The sequence below is a fragment of the Ambystoma mexicanum genome, chromosome 9, assembly GCF_040938575.1.
Source record: "Ambystoma mexicanum isolate Mex_15411 chromosome 9, UKY_AmexF1_1, whole genome shotgun sequence".
Lineage (NCBI taxonomy): Eukaryota > Metazoa > Chordata > Amphibia > Caudata > Ambystomatidae > Ambystoma > Ambystoma mexicanum.
Window position 1 is genome coordinate 1349171443 of NC_090931.1, and position 22818 is coordinate 1349194260.

Sequence of the window (22818 nt, forward strand, 5' to 3'; positions counted from 1 at the left end):
TTCTCCACAGGCGATCACGATTGATGTTATTGAAAGCCAGGGATAAATCAACCCAGGCTCTGAACAGAGGTGTACCACCCTTTATAAAGGACCTTCAAATGACACAGCTAAGGTCTAGGTTGATCAGGGTGGTTGATAGCCCTCTCCTGAACCTTATCTGCTGTTTTGGAATTATCCCCTTGCCTTTTGCCCACATTTCTAGGTCCCTCAAAATTAGACCTGTAAAAATGTTTCCATCCGCTTCCAATAGTGAAAGTGGGTGATCATTTTATGCTGCTAGTCCATCACCTGTTTTTTAAATTGGAAAGATTATTGAATTGAATTTCTCCAGGACTATGTTTTCTTTTGTGGCTATTAATTTATCAAAAAGGGATTTAAGAGCCCTCGCCCATAGGTCAGGGCTCATTTTCAGTATCACATTGCTAAGCTTATTAGGACCTGCTGCTCTGGATTCTGATGATTTTTTTTTATTAGGGTTAGTATCTCCTCTCTTCTATACATAAGAGCCCAGTTTGAGTATATCAAAATCCCAGGTTCCAAGGTATTGAAAGGAGCATATACCTTTACAAAGTGATCTACCCAGACCTGCTCTTGAATAATTGCATCCTGTGTGGAGTTGGTTTATTTTTCCATTGAGGACATCATGTTCCAAAAATTATGGGATTTATTTTTAACAGATTGCTTTTAACATTTCCTCACCATCTCTTTCCAACCATAAGAATCTATGGGATCTAATCAAATTTCTGTAGCTATTATTTATCCAGATTTAACAAGGGGGGTCCTGGGAGTCCCTCTGCCAGACATTAGTCCTGGTTACGAGAGACTTACCCAGAGTCTTTAGCTCACTATCTTTCACAGAGAAGAAATATCCCAAACATATCAGTCTTTGTCCTGCCCTGGGGCAGTCCAGCACCGAAATGCGAGGCAATTCTCCTCTGAACAAGAGTACCAACAGGCCTCTCTAAGAATAGTGAGCAAGGGGTCCACGTCTGGATTCCCCTAGTAACTTAGGGTGAGACCCAAAGTTACTTAAATATGCAGGACAAAGACTGATATGTTTGGGATATTTCTTCTCTGTGAAAGATAGTGAGCTAAAGACTCTGGGTAAGGCTCTTGTAACCAGGACTTATGTCTGGCAGAGAGTCTCCCAGGACCCCCCTTGTTATCTGCTATTATTTATCCGCCTTACTTCTTTATATTTCTAAGTATCTATGATTGTCTTTTTTAATAAGCCCATTTGTTTTCTTCGAATATTTGTGTGTCAAAGAGATGTTTGTGAACTGCACGTTGTATAGGAACTGAGCAACCAGGAGGACTAACCTCCCATAGAAATTCAGCAAAATGAAAAGGCTCACAACATCTTGATAATTCCATATCTGTCATTTCTCTTGTAACTCCATCCAATTTGTCATTAAGAGTACATCCCCCTCTATTAAATCGTGCCACTCTGTTCCCTGCATTATTTACAGATAATTCCTCAGTGTAACAAGATTTTAACTGTTCCTGATCTAATTTAAATGTACTTTCTAACACAGCATGATCATTATGATTATCACTTATAACGTTAAAGTGAATACATCTATTGAAGATATCTTTTGAAACATAAATATAGTCAATCAATGAAAAGGATGATCCTCTACTCCAAGTCGGGGCAGGAGGGATATCTACTTCCATGTTCCCGTTTAGCATCACCAAATTCCATTCTATCATAAAATTACATCAAATAAGGCCGTTTTTGGTCTTAGATTTGCATAACTTTCAGTTAACTGGACCTCCTTTAATGCACTCCAAGTTCAAATCTCCCATTATTATTTCTTCATCTAACAGGAATTTCGAAGTATAGTAAGTAAGTAGATCTGACAGATTCTGCAGAAATTCTAAGAGGGGAGTTAGTGCCGGATTCCAATATATATTTACGATAATCCAATTCTGCATGGCATATTTCCCCCACCTTTCCGTTCTAAAAATCAAAATACCTGAGATATCCGCTGAAAGCTGCTGTATAGAACTAGAAAATACGTCATTTTTACAGGCGATTCTTAAACCACCTGCTTGACAGCCCATGCATGACCCCACTGCCAGTTGATTATATATAGAAAAATCAACTAAACCAAAAGATTTTTTAACCAGGTTTTCTGGAATAATATCAGGGTAAAGTGTTCACAAAGATTGTTTATTGAACTTCAAAAAGGGTTTGAAAAACACCTAACTAATCATAAATCTAAAGATTGGAGCAAGCTACGACCATCAAATAATAGTAACGCAGCCCTAGTGTTATCTAGTCAAAATAAAGGGGCCTATACTTATATACCTATTGCCAATCCTTAACTCTAAATACAAATAGTGTGGGGAAACAATGTTATGAAAAATAAAGTGTTGAAATGATATGTCAGGATATTCAGGCCATTGGCCTACCCTTCCCCAAGTTTTCAGCACGGTACAAGGTGGCATACTCGAGTTTAGCACAGTCTAAGACTTCTTTAGCACGAGGGTGCAGTTCCAACATTAGCATCAGGGCCTTCTGTGCCCATGTCTCTTTGCTTTTCAAAGTCTCCTATTTCAGAAGACCTGATGCAACAAACAAACATTAAGTTATTTTCCTCTTGAGATCTTACACATACTCAATTTCTCAGGTGATTCACTATTCAACTCGGATCCCCCTCAGCTGGGATCAGATCCGCTTTAACACAATGCTCATAGGATTTTCATGTATCCAATTTCTTCGGTGATTCACGGTTGCCCCTCAGCAGGGCTCAGATCCATTTTAACACAATGTTCAATCAGTCTCCCTCAACGGGCACGGACCAATTTAATTCACTTTAGCAAAACCTTGCTCTATCCCAAATGCTTTCAATTGATCTCCCTCATTCGGGGTTGGCCAACTTTATCTTTTTTGTCATCAACTCGCTTGGCAGTATCAACATCAAAGACTTTCAATTGTGCACAGGATTTTGCTTGACCGGTCGCAAGACCACTTTGATGCACAGTTCTCTGCCACTCTTTTACCTTTTTCAACTCTTATTTGGATACCTTACACAGACCTTGGAATGAACACGCACACAGTGCTGGACCACTCAATCAAAGGTATAGTCTTTTGGTTTCAATGTTTAATCACTCACCCATTGTTCAATTTTACTTGCGTTGGTTGTCACATGAGTTTCATACACTGTTCTCTTCAGCGCTCAATGTACAATGTTGCTGCTTGCAACCTTGGCTTCAACACAGACTGGTCTGGTATCAGTCTCCCCAACTCACCGGCTGTGTTGATTTCACTGGCGCTGCTTTCTTGTATGAGCCAAAAACAGTACCACGGCAGCAGGCGATTCTCCCCATCTTGATTGTTGACACAGGAGGGACCCAGGTACCTCTGACATTCAATGCAGTATTCTTCAGCCTGGTTTTCTGGTCTTACGCTTTCTATTCTCAAGATTTCTGGAAAGCAATGGTTCCTCGTCGAAAAGGTCAAGGGTACTTCCCTCCTTGCGATCCCCTTCTGTTTTGCTGTATTTCTCCGCGTGTTAAACTGCCATCTTGGAACTGCTTCTTCCTCGTGTGCTCTGCCTCGCTCAGAGTGTGCTCTCGTGCGCCGCCTTTTATCGGTGTGGGGAAGTGTAATGGAAATCAGGTGTGTGTGATGGTCAATAATTGCCTGACCCAGCCTGACCATTGTATTGGGCCATGTCAGGATCGGGTGTCAGTAATTTTTCTCGCATAGCGAGCTGTCCTTGAGAAAGTGTTCGTGTTGTGAAAGGGTGGGGGAGTTGAGTTCCCAAGTATCCAACCTGGTAGGATGGGGTAAAGGTGTTACAGGGAAAGGGATACTGCGTCTCACCATCCAGTGTCTCACACCCACTCTCTGAAAAGCCCTCACCCAAGTGATCCTCCCGCACTGGTCCACCCCCAGGAACTGATCCAAAATCGATGGCCGTGTCCTGGCCACCTGGATGCCAGGCTTCTCACAGAAGACTCATCTCATCATGTCAATTTCATTATCATCTTTTTGCCGATGACACTCAAATATTTTTCTCCTTTCCCTGCTTCACGCAAACCTTTTCGGAACAGATTAGAAAACTGTTGCACTGCAACTCATCACTGGATGGTTCTCCTCTGCCTCCTGCTGAACTCTTCAAAAATGGAATTCATCTTTCTCCCATTTTCCAATTCCATCCCTATCCTCTCCTCTCCTATGTCCTTCCTGCCTGACCTCATCACCCAAGCTTTGAAGTCTTGGGGTCATCTTTGATAGTGACCTACAATGGCAACAATTCATCACTACCACTGCCTCTACTGCTTATTGTAACCTCCTGAACATTGTACATGTGCAGCTATATCACTATAAGATAGCACTAAATGGCCATATAAGGATGTTGTGGCATAGGCGATGTTTGTTCCACTGTGCCTGCCGTTGTCAAAAGTTTACCCCCTCCATAACATATCAAGGCTGTATCCTACTTAAAGTGTGGTTGTTATCTGAAAGGGTCTTCTGACTGCTTTAGTACCATTTTTTCTTTTTATGAAATATACGCTTATGCATGTTTTTTACACCTACCAGCCATTTCAGGTGATGGCGTCAGGATTAAATGTCATGTGAGGTGATTGCATGTAATGCCATTAGGATCAATGGTCATATGACTTCAATTCATGTGATGTAATTGTGTGTGTGATGTCACCTCTGCTACCCTGGCATTTTGGTGAATTGGCATCCCTGTTTGTATGTCAGTAAAACAGAAATGAAAATGTTTTGATGCACATATACTGTCAGTATGAAAGTGCTTAATGAAAAAGGCTGACATATGCGAGAGTCTAGTTGACTGGTATACGCAGATAAAATATTTGAGGTCTCATTGAGTTTTGCAGAATTTCGGCTGGAAATGTTGCTGAGCTTACATAATGTTGCTGAATGTGGTGAGCAGGCAATACTGAGAGGGATCCATATGATTTAGAGTCCTGTCAATCCTTCAGTGATTCTCTGTTTTGGTGTTACATTGGGAAATGCATTATTAACACATGCATTAATACCGCAAGGGTGATACCACATGCAGCAATGCTTTTCTTTGAAGATAGCTATCCGCACACAAAAGCAGACAGTTTTGAAACGTTTCCCTTATGAAACATGCAATTTGGTGGAGTGTTGATCCATCTGATATTCAGAAATACTTTGCATTTTCACTGCCCCTCCTTCCTCTCCGCCACACAGTGTTTGCACTGGCATGCATTTTCATACCAAAGAAAACGCTGGGTCTACCTACGCAGTCCACTGTTTTATGTGTCAGCCTGAAGAAGGCAGACTCCACAGGATCTATTCTAAATGCTGACACCCTGCTTGCAACGTTTACTCATTTGCACGGGGGAGTGCAAATGTGCAGGGCAAAAGTTGTCTTACACTTGTGTAAATTGCCACAATTTTGTGACAGAGAACCACCTAGGTGTATATCTACACGGAACGGCAGTGGCTCCCCAACACCAAATGACATCCGGAATCAAAATGAGCTCCTAGATGTTTTACTGCTACCGCCACACTCGTAATGAATATATTGGTTTAAAAAAAAAAGAATAATATAAAAGCAAATTCTGTCCCAAGACTACAAATAAGTAAAAACTCCACTAATGTTTCACTGCTGTGCAGTTTTAATAAATAACACACTCCATCAGTTCAAAAGATTGTTAAGAAAAAGAGATTCTGTGGAGGCTTGAAATGTTTAACAATTGTTTATCGGTGCCTCTTGACCATTTCCTCTTACTCTAGTGGACCTAGTAACCTGACACCCCCTGGTACTCTGTTACATTAAAAAAGAATTGGCATGGAAGAGGACTTAATTGAATCTGTAACTGGCCACGTTCCACATTACAGGTCTATAAATAGGCTGACTTTTAAACTGTACTCAGCAGGTTTTTACAGACATTGGAAAAGGCAATTGGTCTAGATTTGTAAATCAACAATGTTGGGCCTCATTACCGATTTGGTGATAATTCACTCGTAAATCAGCTAGATGATGCCCAATTCTAGTGGTAAATCTGCTGACTTACTACCAAACTAATTTTCCATTACCGCCACTTGACCCTGTGAGTTTACCATGGGATTACAAATGGTGGAAGAGTGGTGTTCATCCCCTTTTTTGGAGGCCGTAGCATTCTGTGGAGGTTTTGGCGGATTTATAATGTGTTATAATTCTGCTGCCCTAATTCTGCTGATTTTTAGATTCAAAGTGGAGGATTTTTTTCCAGCCAAATGGTGAAGAAAAATCTTCCACCACCAAACTCAGAATTTGGCGACTCTGTTAAAACAACAGTAGTTATGTTCATGACATAGAATTGGTGATACTAGAAATACCACCACTTTTTTACCGCACGGCTAACCTTTGCTTGTAATCCTCCGACTGGACTAAACATCCATACCTCCACATTTACAAATCCATATGCTTGTTGTATTTTTGCCTCCAGAGTTAAATCGTGCTAATGTTCTGAGCTGTGGGAAAATCATGAGATAGCACAACATCAATCCAAAATGAATCCTCAGTGACCTTAACATCTGTTCACAAATGACATCCGTGGAAGACTTCCGCAGTGAGAACTTTGGACAGCTGCAAGGCTCACTGCTACTTTAAAACTAAATTATGTGTGCAGCTACCTTTAAAGATGCGGTGTCAGAGTTCACACTTTAATTCCATTTTGTTATTTTGTTACTGTGAACGTTAAGCAAACTACTCAGGTTCCATGTGATAATATCGCCTTGAAAAAGTCACCAGGTAGGCAATTTCTTTTCTTGCACTCCTAAAAGCCTTCCCCCACATATTTTAGGACAGGTAATATTTTATCTTATATACCCGAATTGTACAATATTTGGAGCAAGTGCTTGATTTTCTTCAGAGTGTATATTTTTTTTAAAATTTAAAATGCATATGGTTTATAACTGTAAACCTTACATTTATCAACAATGAAAAATTCTCATTAAATAAGTTCATGCAAAAAAGTTTAACAAATTAATCTGGATTTATCCGAGGCAAGGCAATTGTCCGTGACCAGGCATTAATTGTATCTGGATTGTTTGCCAGAAGCGGATAACCGCAGTTGTCATAGAAATTTTGTTTCCAGATAAGATGTGTGCCCATTGTTCTTTAGGGTCCATAGATTTATTGAATTTCATGTAGAGTGTAGCAACTGCAAGGCGTTTGTCTGCCAAAGCTGGGCATTGCATAAATAAATGGTGTAGACTTTCAATAGACCTCCTTGCAATACCTGCATATTTGGTGTCGACAGGTTTTCTGTGCACGTATCCCAAGGATTTGCTGTGTTGGAAGTACATTAAGACGCAGCCTCATGAAGGTGTCTCTAATAAGGCGGTAAGGAAACAGCTTCAAATAACGAGGGATCACATTTAAGGCTCTTACTTCTGTGGTACAATTTAGCATAAGTTTGTATCCGTTTTTCTCTTTTATTGTTGATACCCAATCGAGTCTTTCAATTTGGAGTTTGGCTCTTTGTGGTCTACAGATTAGGGTTTCAAGTGAAATGTCATATCTTATCCTTTCTTGGTTAAGAAATTCCTTCCATTTATTCAGAGCCATTGCGTTGATATTTCCAGCAGTTGGACGAAGAATATTCAAGGCGGGAATCTGGTCATTATTGTTTATTTTCCTGAGAAGATCTAGTTGTTTCCACCGTATGATTGATTCGAGGGATTGGAGGCCAAGTTCGAATCGAATTCTAGATGCTGGAATACATTTCGGAGTGGCTAAAATCTTTTTCCAAAAGATTCGCTCCAATTGATCCCATGCAGTTGTCGGTAGGTTTATCATTGTCTCTCCACCGTATGTCATGATGGGTACAACTTTTTGTTTAAAGAAAATTATGATTGGGTTCGTGGAGTATTTCCCAAATCTTTTATGTAACACTAAGCCCTGACGCGCTAGAGAATGTGCTTTACTTTTCAGGTGGTCAATCCATGGTTGTTCGACAGAGGATTTATTGAGCCAAACCCACAGATATTTGATTGTTTGAACTTGCTCAATGTTTTCCTTCTGTAGAAAAAATGATGGTGTTTTCTGGGAAGGGCCCTTTTGAGTCGTTAGTGACATGATCTTGGTTTTTCTGGTGTTTATTTCCAACTGATTTGTATGCATATATTTTTGAATGTTATTCAGGGCAGTTTGCAAGCCTCTCAGTGTTTTGGCAAAGATTGCAATATCGTCAGCATAAAGAATCATAGGAATTGATGTTGAGTTTAATTTAGGCAGATTCATTTGTGGAGTAGTTATAGTCTCTTCAAAATCTGAAGTGTACAAATTGTACAGGGCTGCAGCCAGTGGGCAGCCTTGTTTAAATCCATGGCAGGTTTTAATTAGTTGTGTGACAAGACCACTTTTGCTCAAACGGATCTGCACTTGTGTGTTGGAATATAGCAACTTTATTGGTTCCAGTATGTTGTTTGGGCAGCCCCATTTTGTTAGTTTGTCCCATAAGATGTTTCTATTAATTTTATCAAAGGTGAGATGGAGGTCGATGAAGGCTGCATAGGTCGGACTACTGGATCTGATGGTTTCATGTTTGAGCAGGTTTAAGATGTATAAGTTGATATTGGTCCCAACATTCTTAACGGATGGCATGTCTGTTTGCTATGGTGGCCCAGTGGTTCAGTTTCAAAAGAAGGATGTTTGCGAAAACTTTGCCCAATGGGTCCAAAAGCGCAATGGGCCTGTAGTTTAGTGGATTCTCAGCTGGTCCTTGTTTGTAGATAGGGATTATTGTCGCTCTTTGCCATGACCCAGGGATTTTTTTGTGCGTTTTATCAGCGCAAATAGATGGTTGCAGAAAGCTGCCCATGTGTCAGGATTCTTTTTTATAATGGCATTTGATAAGCCATCCGGACCGGGGGCCCGAGATACATTTAGATGACGTATTGCATCATTTATATCCGCAAGCTCTGACTCGAACAACCATTTTGGTTGTATGGTTGTTAGTTCCTCGCAGCCGACCACTGGGCGTTTTTGATATAGATGGTTATAGTAGGTGATCCAGCTTGTTTCAAGGACCTCAGAGATCATATGATCGGCTGTATTTGTTGTTTCATTCAGGAGTTTATAGAGATCTTGTGTATTTCGCATCCCCTTAGCTCTTAACATGGTCTCTGCGTCATTTTGTTCGAGTGTCATCTTCGCATTTTTCAACCAATTCTTGTAGCTTTCTTTTAGGTGTTTAATCTGAATATATTTAGTTGGATTTAGTTGTTTCTTCAGTTGGCTGATCTGAGATCTTATGGGCTTTTTTCCTTAGTGCTATCATGCGGCTGTAGGCATGATGATGTTGTTTCCTCGGTTGATGTCCAACAGTTGGACATTGATGGAAATTTTGTAGTATCCATTCGTAGCTTAATTTGGATTTGTCTATCATCGTTGTACTGATGAATTTATCTGGGAGAGACTTTATTTCAGGTTGTGATAATTTCAATTTTGTTGCCCTAGAATTGACTTCCAACTCAGGTAATTTAAGTTGCAGTGATGGTTCTTTGCTGTTGGACCATGATCTGATCAAGATGTAATGATCGCTGACTTTTGTGGCAATATTTTCCATCCGACGTATAGGCTCTTTGATGCTCCGTGAGCGATAAATATAGTAGATGATCACAGAACTGGTTCCGCGTGACCACGTTGGAGTAAATGAGTTAGAAGATGCATTAAGGGCATCAAGCCGCATCATGTTTCGATCCGTAATTTCTTTAGACCATCGCCGCACGCGAGGTTCTAGCCGGTGGTCAGCGAGCTCTTCGCCATTGGAGGAAAAAAGGTCGATGTTCAAATCACCGCAAATGATACATGTGATTCCGGAATATTTCAAGGTGTCTTTGTCCATTGTTGTAAAGAAAGAATCTAGGAAGAGGTCATCAGATATTTTGTTGGGATTCCAATATAGATTGAAAATACCCATGTATTGCTTGTGGCCGGGTATCAAAAGGTCTTGTACTTCTTCTACTAGCTTCTGCTACATTAAGATGAGAGCCCATGTTGATGAAAGTTAGAAGATCAGCTGAGGGGCGTCCTTTTTGCCAGCAAATCGCTGGGTTCATATAGGCAGTGTATCCATCACTTACTGGTTTTTGGTGAAGCCATGTTTCCTGAAGACAGATTATGTCAGAATGTGTTAGTTCGGGTTGCGTCGAGTGGTACAGATGAAGGTGACCACGGGTGTTCCATGAGCAAATAGTCAAAGAGCATAGATGTTGAGCCGGTCGTTGCTAGGTGGCTTCTTGGACGATCATGTTGGTGGATGTAGATGTGTAACTCATGTCTCTCCAAATTGGCGGTCGTTCATTCCTCATCTGATGCCTATGATAGCGGGCGGACTCTGTCACAAGGTTTATTGATCGCTCGCGGGAGTCGGTCCGGTTTTCTGAGAAATGGCTATCACTGGAGCTGAATGAAGAGTATATTGTTGTATTAATCATTTCATTTCTCTCTTGTTCAACTTTAGAGTCAATTATCGTGTCTGTGACTGTGAGATGAAAGCCCAACGTACGGAGATCTTCAGTGTGAGCTTCAATCAAACGTAGAGTCTTCAATGTAACACATTCGATCGCAATTTTGTCAAGTTTTTTATGATCCATGAATTCGATTAGCTGTATGACTTTAGTAGTCACTCTGGTCAGGGCTGGAATGACGTGGAAAAGCCTTAAAGTATTTGTCCTATTAAGGATTAAGTTATCATTTTGGCTGTCAATTCTTGCAAGTTGTAGTCTCTTTTTTGAAGATTTCTCTCGTGGATTGATGAAAGAGGGAAGTTTCAAGGTGGCAGGCACCGGTTGGTTAATAATTGAGAAATCAAATGATGTTTGCGAGATGTCAGAGCCGTCTAGATCAATAGTAGGAATTTGAAGAGAAGCATCTCTGTGGGTCTCATCAGCTGGATCTGTCGTGGATTGGAGGTCTGACTGTGTCTGTTCATAGTGATCAATGGTAAATTAAGCAGATTCATCTAATTGGATGTCTCCCTGATCGCTGGCTTTGTAATGATTACTTGAATATGTAGATAAATTTAGTAAAAGTACTGTCTCAGCCTGCTCTATTTCAGGTAAGTCTGCATCACTGATGATACTTGATGGTATTGTCGGTGGTTGCTGTTGCTGCAGAGGCCTAATTGCAGGATCTGATTCTGTACTAGGTCGGGTCAAGGTCTGTTGAGGTGTGGATCTTGGTGATTTAGTGGTATGATTTATTGGGAAATTTAGATTGCACAAGAAAGCTTGTGAGCCTTTTTAATGCTGTTTATATTGTTTCTTTGTTTTCAGGTGACTAGGATTGACGCTGGTATGTGGCCGCGTTGGATCAAAGATACTGTAAGAGTGCCTCGTTTTTACGGGGCACTCGGACAGTACTTCTGGACAGTTAGCTGGCTCTCTTATTGTAGCTTTTGGATCAATAGTTAAGTCGATTAAAGAATCTACAATGCTTCCTCTATTGTTGAAATCCGAGGAAGAGCCCGTGTCTGTTTCATGGGGGCGTTGATCGTGCTGGGCTGTTTGCGTTGCCATATCTTTTAGACTATATGTTGTGTCTCGCTGAGGGGCTAGATTTCGTGCAGAATTAGCTATGTTGGTATGCATCAATTGTATCAGTGCATCGGTAATGTGTGCTTTTTCAGTTCTTTCCTTTTGTGCTATATCAGCTAGCCTTTGTTTCGGCCTCGGCTTGAATCCGGCCTTCTATTTTGATCATCAGTACCTCCTGGATGTTTTGCTTCAAATAGATTGAGGCTAGGATTGAGGCATGGTCCCGTGCTGTATTAGCCTGTGCTTCTTGTAGTTTCATGTACGGAATTAGAGCTTGGGTGCAAACTGTTACCAACATATTTTGAAGATCCACCATCGTCGTAGGGATTGACTCTTGGTGTTGAGGTGTATTGGGCACAGGAAGGGGTTGGTAGGGATCAGATGGGGAAGGTATATTCTCACATTTAGGCTGCCGTAGGGGCTGCATGCTTGCATTCATGGCCGGCAGTGGTGTGCTTGTAGTTTGATGTGTTTTAGCACTTGTAAATGGTTCACAGCTATCACTATTTGAAGTTTGCAGTTGGTCCCAAGTGTTTTTAGATGTCTTCCTTTTATTTTCTTGAAGCTCCATGAGGGCTTCAATCTCTGTTAGGTCTAACGATAAGCGCTGCAGACGTTGCTTCGAGACTGCTTGGGGCAGCAAATCATACAGTTCTGATTTTGTTCTGCGTTCATGCAGAGATTTCCATCTCGCTTTGGCCAGTTTTGCTCTCTCTTTTTGATATTCCCAAGTTTGTGAGGGAGCTGTGCTAAGTTGAGAATCTGGCTGATGGCTAAGTGGTGGAGTTGCGTTTAATTGATGAGTAGTAGGGTGTTGTAAGTTGAAATGGATAGAATTGTCAGGGTCCACTGATCTTGAATTCTGTAGTTTAGAGCTGCTATTTGGATCTGTGCACGGGGCATCCTTCTTCTCCAGGTGACTTGTCCGAGACACAGCTTCTATGTGCTGGAATTCAAAGACTGTTTGTGGTTTTGATTTGGATGACTGTGGCAGGGTTGTCTGTAATGCGGTGAATACCACAGAGGAGATGTCATCAGTAACTGCTGGTGCAGATATCGAATCTGCAGTAGAGGTTTGTTGAAGGGCTCGGACGTCTTCATAACTGTGGTGGTTTCACTAACTATTGTTTTTTTATGAGACAGATATTTTCATTAGGCATAGATGTAGTATTTTGGTTGGTGTTTTGGTTGGTATTATTTGCACATTGCATTGTATGCAATTTGCCAGATTGCTGTCTTGTTAACATCTGCAGTGTGCCGACTTGGCCACTAGGGGGCTGGTTTGTTGGATCTCCCTGCTTGTCTAGCATAGCAGGATCTTGACGTTGAGTCGTGGGCGGGGCCTCCTCAGCACCAGGAAGCCGCCGAGGTCACCCGAATCTCTGCACCGGGAGAAGAAGCTCCACGGACAACGGGGGCCACAGGTCCCAGCACGGACCCTGCGGTCAGCACAGGGACAGCCACCAGCAGATACGCCAGGCAGACCTCCCACACACAGAGACAAACGAGACACGCGGCCCCGGAGGACACCCTCCTCCCACGCAGCCACAGCAACCCGGGAGCAGCGAGGGCGGTGCGGGAGCCCGACCGCTAAAGGGAAGCGCCGGAACATGGTGAGTCAGAGGGGTCGAAGTTGCTGCTGAAAGATTTAGCTTGACTAGGCCCAATTAAGTCGGATGAAAAAACAGTCTGTTTCCAAGACGAAGGCAAGAGGTCGGAAGTTTTCAAAGGGGAAAGAGTTGCCAAGATACTGCCAAAAAAGGATAGTTTTCCCTCACGGTCACTTAAATTCATGTAGATGTTGATGGGTCTTGGAGAAGATTAAAAAAAAAAAGAAACAAATAAAAAAAAGAAAAAAGGCTCCCAGAACGCTGCAATGGAGCACGAACTTTGTGTCCCACAGTTCCACACGTTTAAGACGTTATATGTTAAACGTTTTCTAACCTTTCGCTTGGAACCGTTTGATGGACAGCCACGTGGGTCAAAGGTTTCCCCGCAGTCCCCACGCAGCATAGCTTCCAAGTATAATGAGTTCAAGTAAAATGCCAGATGGCCCAGGTTTACCTGCGAGATAGTTGGAAGCGTTGTACCATGTGGTTGCTGGTGCTGTAGGTATTAGGGGCACACCGCAGACTTCCGTGGACTTCCAGGGACTCTCTGCACCGACTCAGCTCCGCTCCATGGGTCTAGGGGGTTTTTGAGTCCTGGAACCTCCTTCTTGCAGTAGAAAGAGAAAAGAGACTCCAAATGGTCACAATAGGCAAACAAAGGTTCAGAGCAGCAAAGGTCCACGCTTCCACTCACTCCAGTGACTCTGCACCTACTCTGCTCCGCGGGTCTAGGGGGTTTTTGAGTCCTGGAACCTCCTTCTTGCAGTAGAAAGAGAAAAGAGACTCCAAATGGTCACAGTAGGCAAACAAAGGTTCAGAGCAGCAAAGGTCCACGCTTCCACTCACTCCAGTGACTCTGCACCGACTCCCGAATTTTGGGAAATGTCGCCCCCTGGCAGCCATTTCCCAGGCAATTTTATCTCTGGATACCACTGCAAAGTGTTGCACGTAAGGATACAATCTGGCAGAAATGACAATGCAGGCGTTTAATTCTTTTCTTTAATATTTTGAACTGCGGACAGGCATTTTTACATGTTAAAGAAAATAATTTAATTATAGTGGAACAGTCAAGGGTTAAAATTGAAAATAGTGAGAAAAAAAGAGAAGGGTGTTATGGCCTGTCAATCGACCAGCACCCAAGAGGGAACTGTACATCAAGCCGAGAACTTTGCTGTATTTTGCTGTCGGAGCATGCAGCATGTCAGACAGGTGAGATAGAGCGAATGATGACAAGGAGCCCCACCTGCTTTTCTGTTTGTCCATCTCCCCCTGCCAAAAAAGATGGTCAATGCCACCACCATCTAGTCGCTTTAAACACATCTGCAAGAATTACATTCCGTAACCATCACCACTCGACCAACAGACTGTAGACACTGAACATTATTGACAGATACATCTTTTGATCCCAACGCAACTGTATTGTTATCTGTTTTTGCTTACAAATGAACAAGGTTACTACTACCACTGCCCATAGGTGTGAAGCATGTAAGATCACCGCAAATAATTGGATTAACAATAATTGCTTAAAGTTCAATACAATTAAGTATTGATCTGTAGCCAAGGATACCCTGAGCCCAAAGAATTGGCCTTGTGCCTTGGCTCCGAACATGTTATGGTTACAATTTTAGTAGTTTACATAGAAAAGCAAATAACCCCAGTCCATCATATGCATAAGGGGCCTCATTACGAGTACGGCGGTAGGGGGTTAATGGCACCTGTAAGGATGCCGGTGCCGTTAACCTCCTACCGCCGCATTCCGAGGTCCCTTAGCGGGTCCCACTAAGGCCGGCTGGTTTTACCAGCCGCCCTTAGCGGGAGCCGCTAAGGGACCAGGGAGCTAATAACGGGCCGGCTATTTGCGGGCCTGTTATTTGCTCCTTCCCCATTCCCATTGAGCCATATGGGGGCTTGAATGGGAATGGGGAATGGTTTTCAGAATGGGGACTTACCGGGTCCTGCAAGGTTGGAATGACCCGGTAAGTCCCCATTCCGACTACCCGGACCCGGACATGGGTTTGGAGGCAGCCATGGTGCTAATAGCACCATGGCTACCTCCTAACTCGTAATGAGGCCCTGTGTCTTCATTTGTATGCTAGCATGTGCATTTAAATGGAGAAAGTCTCATCTATGGTTAAAGACCTGGACAGTATGGTACACATTTTAGTAGCTGCAAGAGTTTTGAAAAGTAACAATGTTACCTGTTGTAAAGTGTAGCCTTCTATTTAGATTGTGAAAATGTGCCAGCCTCTTGAGACACGTCAGGGTCCATTTCTCTGGAACTCTGAAGCTGTGGACAATGGCCCTAGTTAGTGCCATGGCACATGAGATAGGCCTATTGCCACTTAATAGGTCTGCTGAATAGGGAATGTGACAACATGAAATGCGTTTCCAGTTTAAAAAACAAGATGTAGGTGCTTCCAAGATGGCCACCGTCCCCCGTCTAAAGGTGTATAAGCAGCAGTATAAGCAGTTGAATTCTTCTCCCTGCTTTATCACCCAACGTCCGAGGAGGTGGCACCCGATTCTGGGTTTGTTTCTGGGAGGGATATAGCTCAGGTGGCGAATTCGGTGATGCAGAATGGCTGAGGATGAGCGTGAAAATGTGGCTTCCGCGGAGGCAATCTGAAAGCAACAGCGAAGAGCAGCCCCTGGCTCTCGGCCATAAAACAGGACAATCTGCTGAACATCGTGGGCTGCACTGAGGCCCTGCAGCTTGGAGAGAAGGTCTGAGGTGCTAGCGGGACTGACCCCACCAAGATCTGGACCCTGGTGGGTCGGGGGCTGGGAGCAACAGTCATGACCAGGACCCTACGGCGGGGCGAACAGCAGAGAAGCAGAGAAGCGGACAAGCAGCCTCCTCTGGTAAGCGGGAGAAGAGCCCGGGAGTCAGCGGGGAGGAGCGGGCTCCAGCACAGAAAGAGAGGAGCGAACGGGAGATGGTGGACAGTTTATACGGCTGGGGGATACTAACTACGGTACGGGGCTTTGGCTCCCCAGAGGGGCTGTCATGTGGGGGGGACTGGTCATCCCTGCTCCGCCGTGGCCTGAATAACATATATAATCCCCTTGTCAGGGCCATAGCACATCAGAAAAGCAAATTGAAGTTTCAAGTCCATACTACGTGGAAGTAAATCCATAGCTCAATAAAGTGTAGCGGGCTTCACCGCCCAAAGTGAGGAGTGCATATAAGCGGGGGCGGACTGCCAAGAGACAGGAGTCGGTGCAGAGGCCCTTCCTTCCCGGTGAGGCATAGGTACCGTCTGTGCTTGCGGGTAGATGTAGACATCAGGAAAAGTTTTACAGAGCGCAGCGTGGTGGAACACTGATGAAGTTAGACCTCATGATCAGCAACGGTGGAACTTAATGCGCACACAGAGAATAAATAAGCCCACTCCTGCAGCTGGTCGGATCGCAGGATGGTCTACTGGGGATTAACCCTCCATATTGGCTGCAGCAGGGAGGTGCAAACAAGTGGAGTACGGCATTCCATTACCATAACATATACGCTGAGTGATGGTGGAGACACGCTCGCAGAATAGCTCCCCGGGGGCATGGTTAGCACAGGTTCTGTGCCCTCACAGCATCTACACAGCACTAATCTAAGGGTTGGGACTCACCTATCCAACAGAGCATCTGCCTCTCTGATTTGAACTGCTGGGGTTCCCCCATGGGGAGACACGGATCCCAGGTGCAAAGTCAAAAGGTGCCCCGTCAAGAGCCAGGAATACACCGAAAGGGGGAGAGGGACAGATGGAGCATTGTTGCAGGCAACAGCGGGGGGAAGATCCCCAGAGGGAAGGGGCGATAGAGGAACAACACACCTGTGAGGGTGCAGAACCAATCACTAGCATGACGCTGAATAAAGAAGAACTTCAGGAATGTTTGAAAGGAATGTAGAGCCATATGATGGCAGCCTTCCAGGATCAACTGGGGAAAATAAGGGCGGAACTACGCAAACGGACAACCTGGAAATCCAGACAGAGGACCTTCAAAATAGATCCCAAAGATCTAATATAAGAGTCAAGGGACTGCTGAGACAATTGGTGACCCAGACCTGAGAGAGACAATGCTAAATTGCTTCAGCAGTCTGTTATCTGGCACCCAGCCAGAGGACAGATTCATAGACAGAGTGCACAGAGTGGTTCCCCAAAAAATAGATCCGGGTGCCAGACCGAGGGACATCCTCTTGGTGATGACCTCCTATACCATGAAGGAAAAAAAGTCTCTGTACGGCAAGAAATCACCAGCTGGCCACCATCAATGGAACGCAAGTCCAGCTGTTTCAGGACCTGGCCCTAACCACTCTACACAAAAGGAGACTAACGCTGCCCTTCACAAGAGCGTTGAGGGCCAAGGGGATCACCTGCAGATGGGCATACCCCTTCGGGTTACAGTTTACCTGGGAGGACAAACAGCAGTGTATTACTACTTGTGAAGAAGGTATGACCCTCCTACATTTGGAGGAGGAAGATCCACAGGCAGAGGGGAACCCGTCCGTAATCTGAGGGGGAGTGGACTCAGACAATCGGGATGGACATCCACACACACCAAGAAACGCGTAGCAGAAAGTTTGAGAAGGGACCCCCGACAGAGAATACCACTGTTACGAGGAAGAAAAGAAGTCACAGTGGGACTAAAGCTTCCAAACATTAACATGGGGGAGGCAGGAGAGAACAAGTACGAGTAACCAACGAGAACTGCAAAGCAGTCCCCGATGGAGGGAAGGGACGACTCATCTTGGAACTCAATTCAGGACATACATATGTCATGGCAGAGCGCAGGTCAGAGTGGATGTGATACTTAAAGCCCCAACAGGGGCGCAGGGAAGGTTCTGTGGGACCTTGGTCTGAAGGGTATTGGGGTGGGAAAAGGGGGAAAGGGAATGGTTTGGTTGTTTACGTGGTTAAATGGGTGTGGGTTATGGTATGGATCAGTGGTGGTGGGGAAGAGAAGGGTACGTATCTGGAGACAGCAAGTCCGAAAGCAAAGGAAGCCCAAACAAAACCTAGATGGCTGAACTGAATTGCGTATCGCTCAATGTACAGGGCCTGAACTCGCCAGTTAAACGGCACTCGATCCTGACGAGGCTGATAGACTTGAAGGCCTCAATCGCCTTTTTGCAGGAAACACATCTTCTCCCAGAGGACGAAAGAAGATTGTCGCACAGAACGTTCCCCCGACAATACCATGCCTCGGGTGGGAAAAAAGTCCAAAGGAGTAGCCATACTAATCTGAACCAATTTAATATTTAAAAAGCAGGTAATTTATAGGAACTGGGAGGGGTGATACTTGGTCCTGAAGGCGATCAATTATATACATTAATCGCAATATATGCCCCGAATGAGCAACACGATCTATTTCTGAGGGACATATTAACAACTCTAGGGGGCTGGTGTGAGGGCCAGATAGTGATAGGCGCAGACTGTAATTGTGTTTTGGATCCTACCTTGGATAAACCTCTCCCTCCCACTGCAGCTGAAGCGTGAAACAGGCAGGTGCTTGGGAAGCTATTCAGGGATCTGGAGGTGATCGAAACATGGAGATTTTTCTATGAGCTGCAGAAGGAATACACTGATTATTCAGCGGTCCATAAAGGGTACTCGAGGGTAGATATGGTATTGTTCTTGGCCACTCTTATCCGCAGCATTAGTGAGGTTGAAATTGGAGTCCTATATGTGTCTGATCATGCCCCGGTTTTGGTAAGACTGGATTTGGGTCAAATGGTTCATGAGGGCCACAAGCCCGGGAGGCTGAATGAAAGGATCCTGAAGGATCTGGCCCTTAGGGCACATATGGAGAAGGCAATACGTAACTACTTCGAAGAGAATGAAAATGGGGAAACAAATTGGGGAGTAATTTGGGATGCCCGGAAGGCGGTAATCCGGGGGAAATTTATCACTCAAACAACAGCTTATTTGTGAGAAAGAGGGCTTATTGAAATGAAGCTGGAAACAGCATTAAGTGAAACCGAGACACATCATAAAACTAGACGATCCCAAAAATCACTTAGAATGGTTCAGAAAGCAAGAGTATGATGGAAGCGCAAGTAGCGGATCGCACGGCACAAACTTTACTTTACATCAAACAAACGTAATATGTGCAAGGGGGGAAAGTGAATACATTCTTGGCGGCCAAGCTCCGCAAACAAAAATACTGTAACTATATCTTACAACTTAAAGAAGAAATGGGGGGCTATGTTCCACGGAGGAGGGGAAATTGGATATAATAGACTTTGGATCCAGAACAGGACAGGGGTTCGCCATAGCCGCTCTAGATGCAAGAAGGGCATTCGACAGTTTAGATTGGAGATACCTGAAATTGGTAATACAGAAATTCGGATGCAACCCCATCTTTATCAGAATGGTCCTGGCGAATTTTCGTCTCCCGAGCATGTCCTTTAGGGTCAATGGGAAGACCATGGCCAAAATAGAGATACAGAGGGGCACGCGACAGGGCTGCCCACTCTTGCCCTTAATTTCCACAATGGCAATGGAGCCTATAGCAGAAGTGGTAAGACAGGTTCCAGAAATACAGAGGGTAATGTGTGGTTGGGTTAATTGTGGTGAATGCAGATGACATTATGATATTCCTTAAAAATTCTAGGACTTCTTTTCCAAAGGCACTTGACAGACTACAAGAATTTGCTAGGATATCAAGGTTTACCATTAACTTTGATAAATCTAGGGTGTTGAATATCTCAGAGGGGGAGATTGACGTTTTAAAATCATGGCATTCAATAGTCTGGGAGGGAGAATCGATAGCATACGTGGGAATCCGATTAACAAAGGACTGTACAAGTTTTATGGGGCGAACATAACTCCTCTTTGGAAGCAACTAAGGGAGGACCTGCATAGGTGGGAAACCCAGCAACTATCATGGTTCATGCGCATTGCGGCACTTCAAATGATCCTACAACCCCGATTGCTGTATGTGGTAAGCTCCATTCCGCTAGAGATCCCCCCAAATATGCAAAGTCCTACATAGGGACCTAATCTCCTTTGTTTTGCATAATACAAAACCCAGAATACAAAGAGGAATTTTAACAAGGCCCCAGATCCTGGGAGGACTCTGGGTCCCAGATATAGAAAGGTATGTCCTGGACGCACAAATAGCTCCAATGCTGAGTTAGAAAAGGGAAGACATGTGAAAAGGTTGGGTGGGGATAGAACAGGGGATGTTGAGAAATATAGGAGCCAGGGGCACAGAGGGCCACCTGCAAGAGGGTACCAAGAGGACGCTGAAAGGTTGGGATCGAGCCTTGAAGAGACAGAACATTACACCGGGTCTAGGTCCCTTTACCCCAATGGCTCATAACCAAGATTTTACCCCGGGAAAACAGTCCTGTTTCTGGGAGAACTGGGGACAAGGGCAAAATATTATATTTAAAGGACTTATTTCTGGAGGGGAACCCATTACTATTCGAGAACTGTAAGCAGAAATTTGGCGTAGGGGAAAGAGATAGATACAAATACATCCAGATCCGACATCAGATAACACAAAAGGGGGTTAAGAAAGCAGCCACGAGGACCCCGATGGGTCTGGAGCAAGATGGGGACGAATAAGGGCAGTGTCCACACTGTATTAATTACTGGATAAAGCACAGGGGAGCGATGCCCTTACTCACATAGAGAAGTGGGAGAAGGATCTGGGAGCACCTGTCACTGAGGAGGAATGGGGGCAAATATGGAGACGAACACAAAAATCCTCCAAAAGTACAGCCATCGGGGAGATGGCATATAAGATATGTTTTAGGTGGTACTTTACCCCCTGTAGGTTGCACAAAATGAACGCCAACTACCCGCCCATGTGTTGGAGTAATTGCGGCAGTAAGGGTGATCTATATCACATGTGGTGGTCCTGTCCCAAGGCGGCCTTGTATTGGAAAGAAATTCTTGGCCATATAAAAGAAATTACCGGGAAACAATTGCCAGATTCGGCTAAGGTGATACTTTTGGGATCAGTGGTTGAAGACATTTATGCAGCAACGGGCAACAGCGCTGTGCTCATTACTCACTTGCTAATGGCAGCAAAAATGACTCTTGCCCAAGGTTGGAAAAATCTGAATGGTCCTCTTGTTGCATGCTGGTGGGTAAAGGTTTGGAATGTAATGGCTATGGAAATGTGGGGGCCCTGAAAGATGGCAAGTATCTGAAGTTTCAGGAAATATGGGACCCCTTCTTTTACTTTGTCAGAGACAGAGAAGCTAAATACTTTAGGCCAAACTTGTTGAGAGCAATACAACAATGAGTGCCAACAAGCAATGAGCGGGGACCTATGAATCAGGAACTAAGCTGTGTAATGAAACATGGTCAAAGCATCGGTTGCATATAGATGTGATCCATGCTAGGGAGTAATGGGAGGGTGGTGGGGGGTTGGGTAATATTATTGAATGGTAATTACGGGTACATGTTGGGGTTAGGTTGTGGGGAGGGGAAGGAACGGGTTATGGTTGGTTTACAAGATATAAAACCTCATGTTCTCTGGCGCTGGCTATGGAGAGGTCCGACGAAATACAGGTACTAGTTGTATTGCCAATTGTAGACATATTAAGATTGGTAATATGATTGGTTCTTGCAAGCATGATTGAAAAAGACAATTCTTTAAAAAAAAAAAGAAGCAAGATGTACATTACCTTTCAATCTAAAGTATCTGCTGTCAAAAGATCAGATTGGCAAAGGTATTGGGATGGAAGGTACAGATTTTAATTTTTTTAATGAAAAACTTGCCTGATCCTCTGGGGCTCTTTTTGAAGGTTTATTTGAAGTCACTTAGCCGATTCAGAGTCCAAACCTATGGGAAATGTCTGATACATGTAGGTAAGATAGTCCAGTGGGTTAAACAGTAGATGCTGCAATCTGAGCATGATCTGCAGGTTGCAAATTCAAATCCCAACATGGCCAACTCAGCATTTCATCCTTCCGAGGTCGATAAATGAGTACCAATATCAGTTGGGTGATAGTGTATGTATATATGTGCTCTGGAAAGTGCTTTGGATTAAGGTGCTATATAAATAAAACACAGAATTATATGTAATTTAGCTGAACCCAAACACATGTGCTTGTAACTGGCAATTTACAAACCTGCTAGGAAGATGTTATGTGTCCAGATGCCAAACTGAGTGCAAAATGTTGAACCACAGTAAAAATATATTCCTTTTGCTAATCGACTCAGATACATTGGAATGTCAAGATTTTATGATTAAAATGCTTTTTGTAGGTGTGAAAGGGAGACTCCAGACAGATCATATTGGTAATTTATAAATGTGAAAAATCCCACGGGGAGTCCACATTGAGAACATGAATTTAGCAATGCAGCATGTAGGCTAATCAACAGGATGTGCTATGTAAAAAGGCTAACTGGGACAACATAACTTCTGCTTTGCAGGAGTACACGGATGTGTAGTGACTAAAGCACATACTCAGTCCCCACACTTCTACACACCAACAATAATCCCAGGCATAGATGTAAAACGGGTTCAGCCAAGATTTACACTTTCTTCACCTTTTGTGGTAATGTGGCCAAGGGAAGACTAAAGTCACAGAAGGGGTGTGCATGTGAGCTATTAGCAACCCAAATAACAATAGTACAACAGATCCACAATAAAAGAATGTCCAACCAAGGTTCTATCCTATTATACTCTAATTACACAAATCAATTGTAATCTCAACT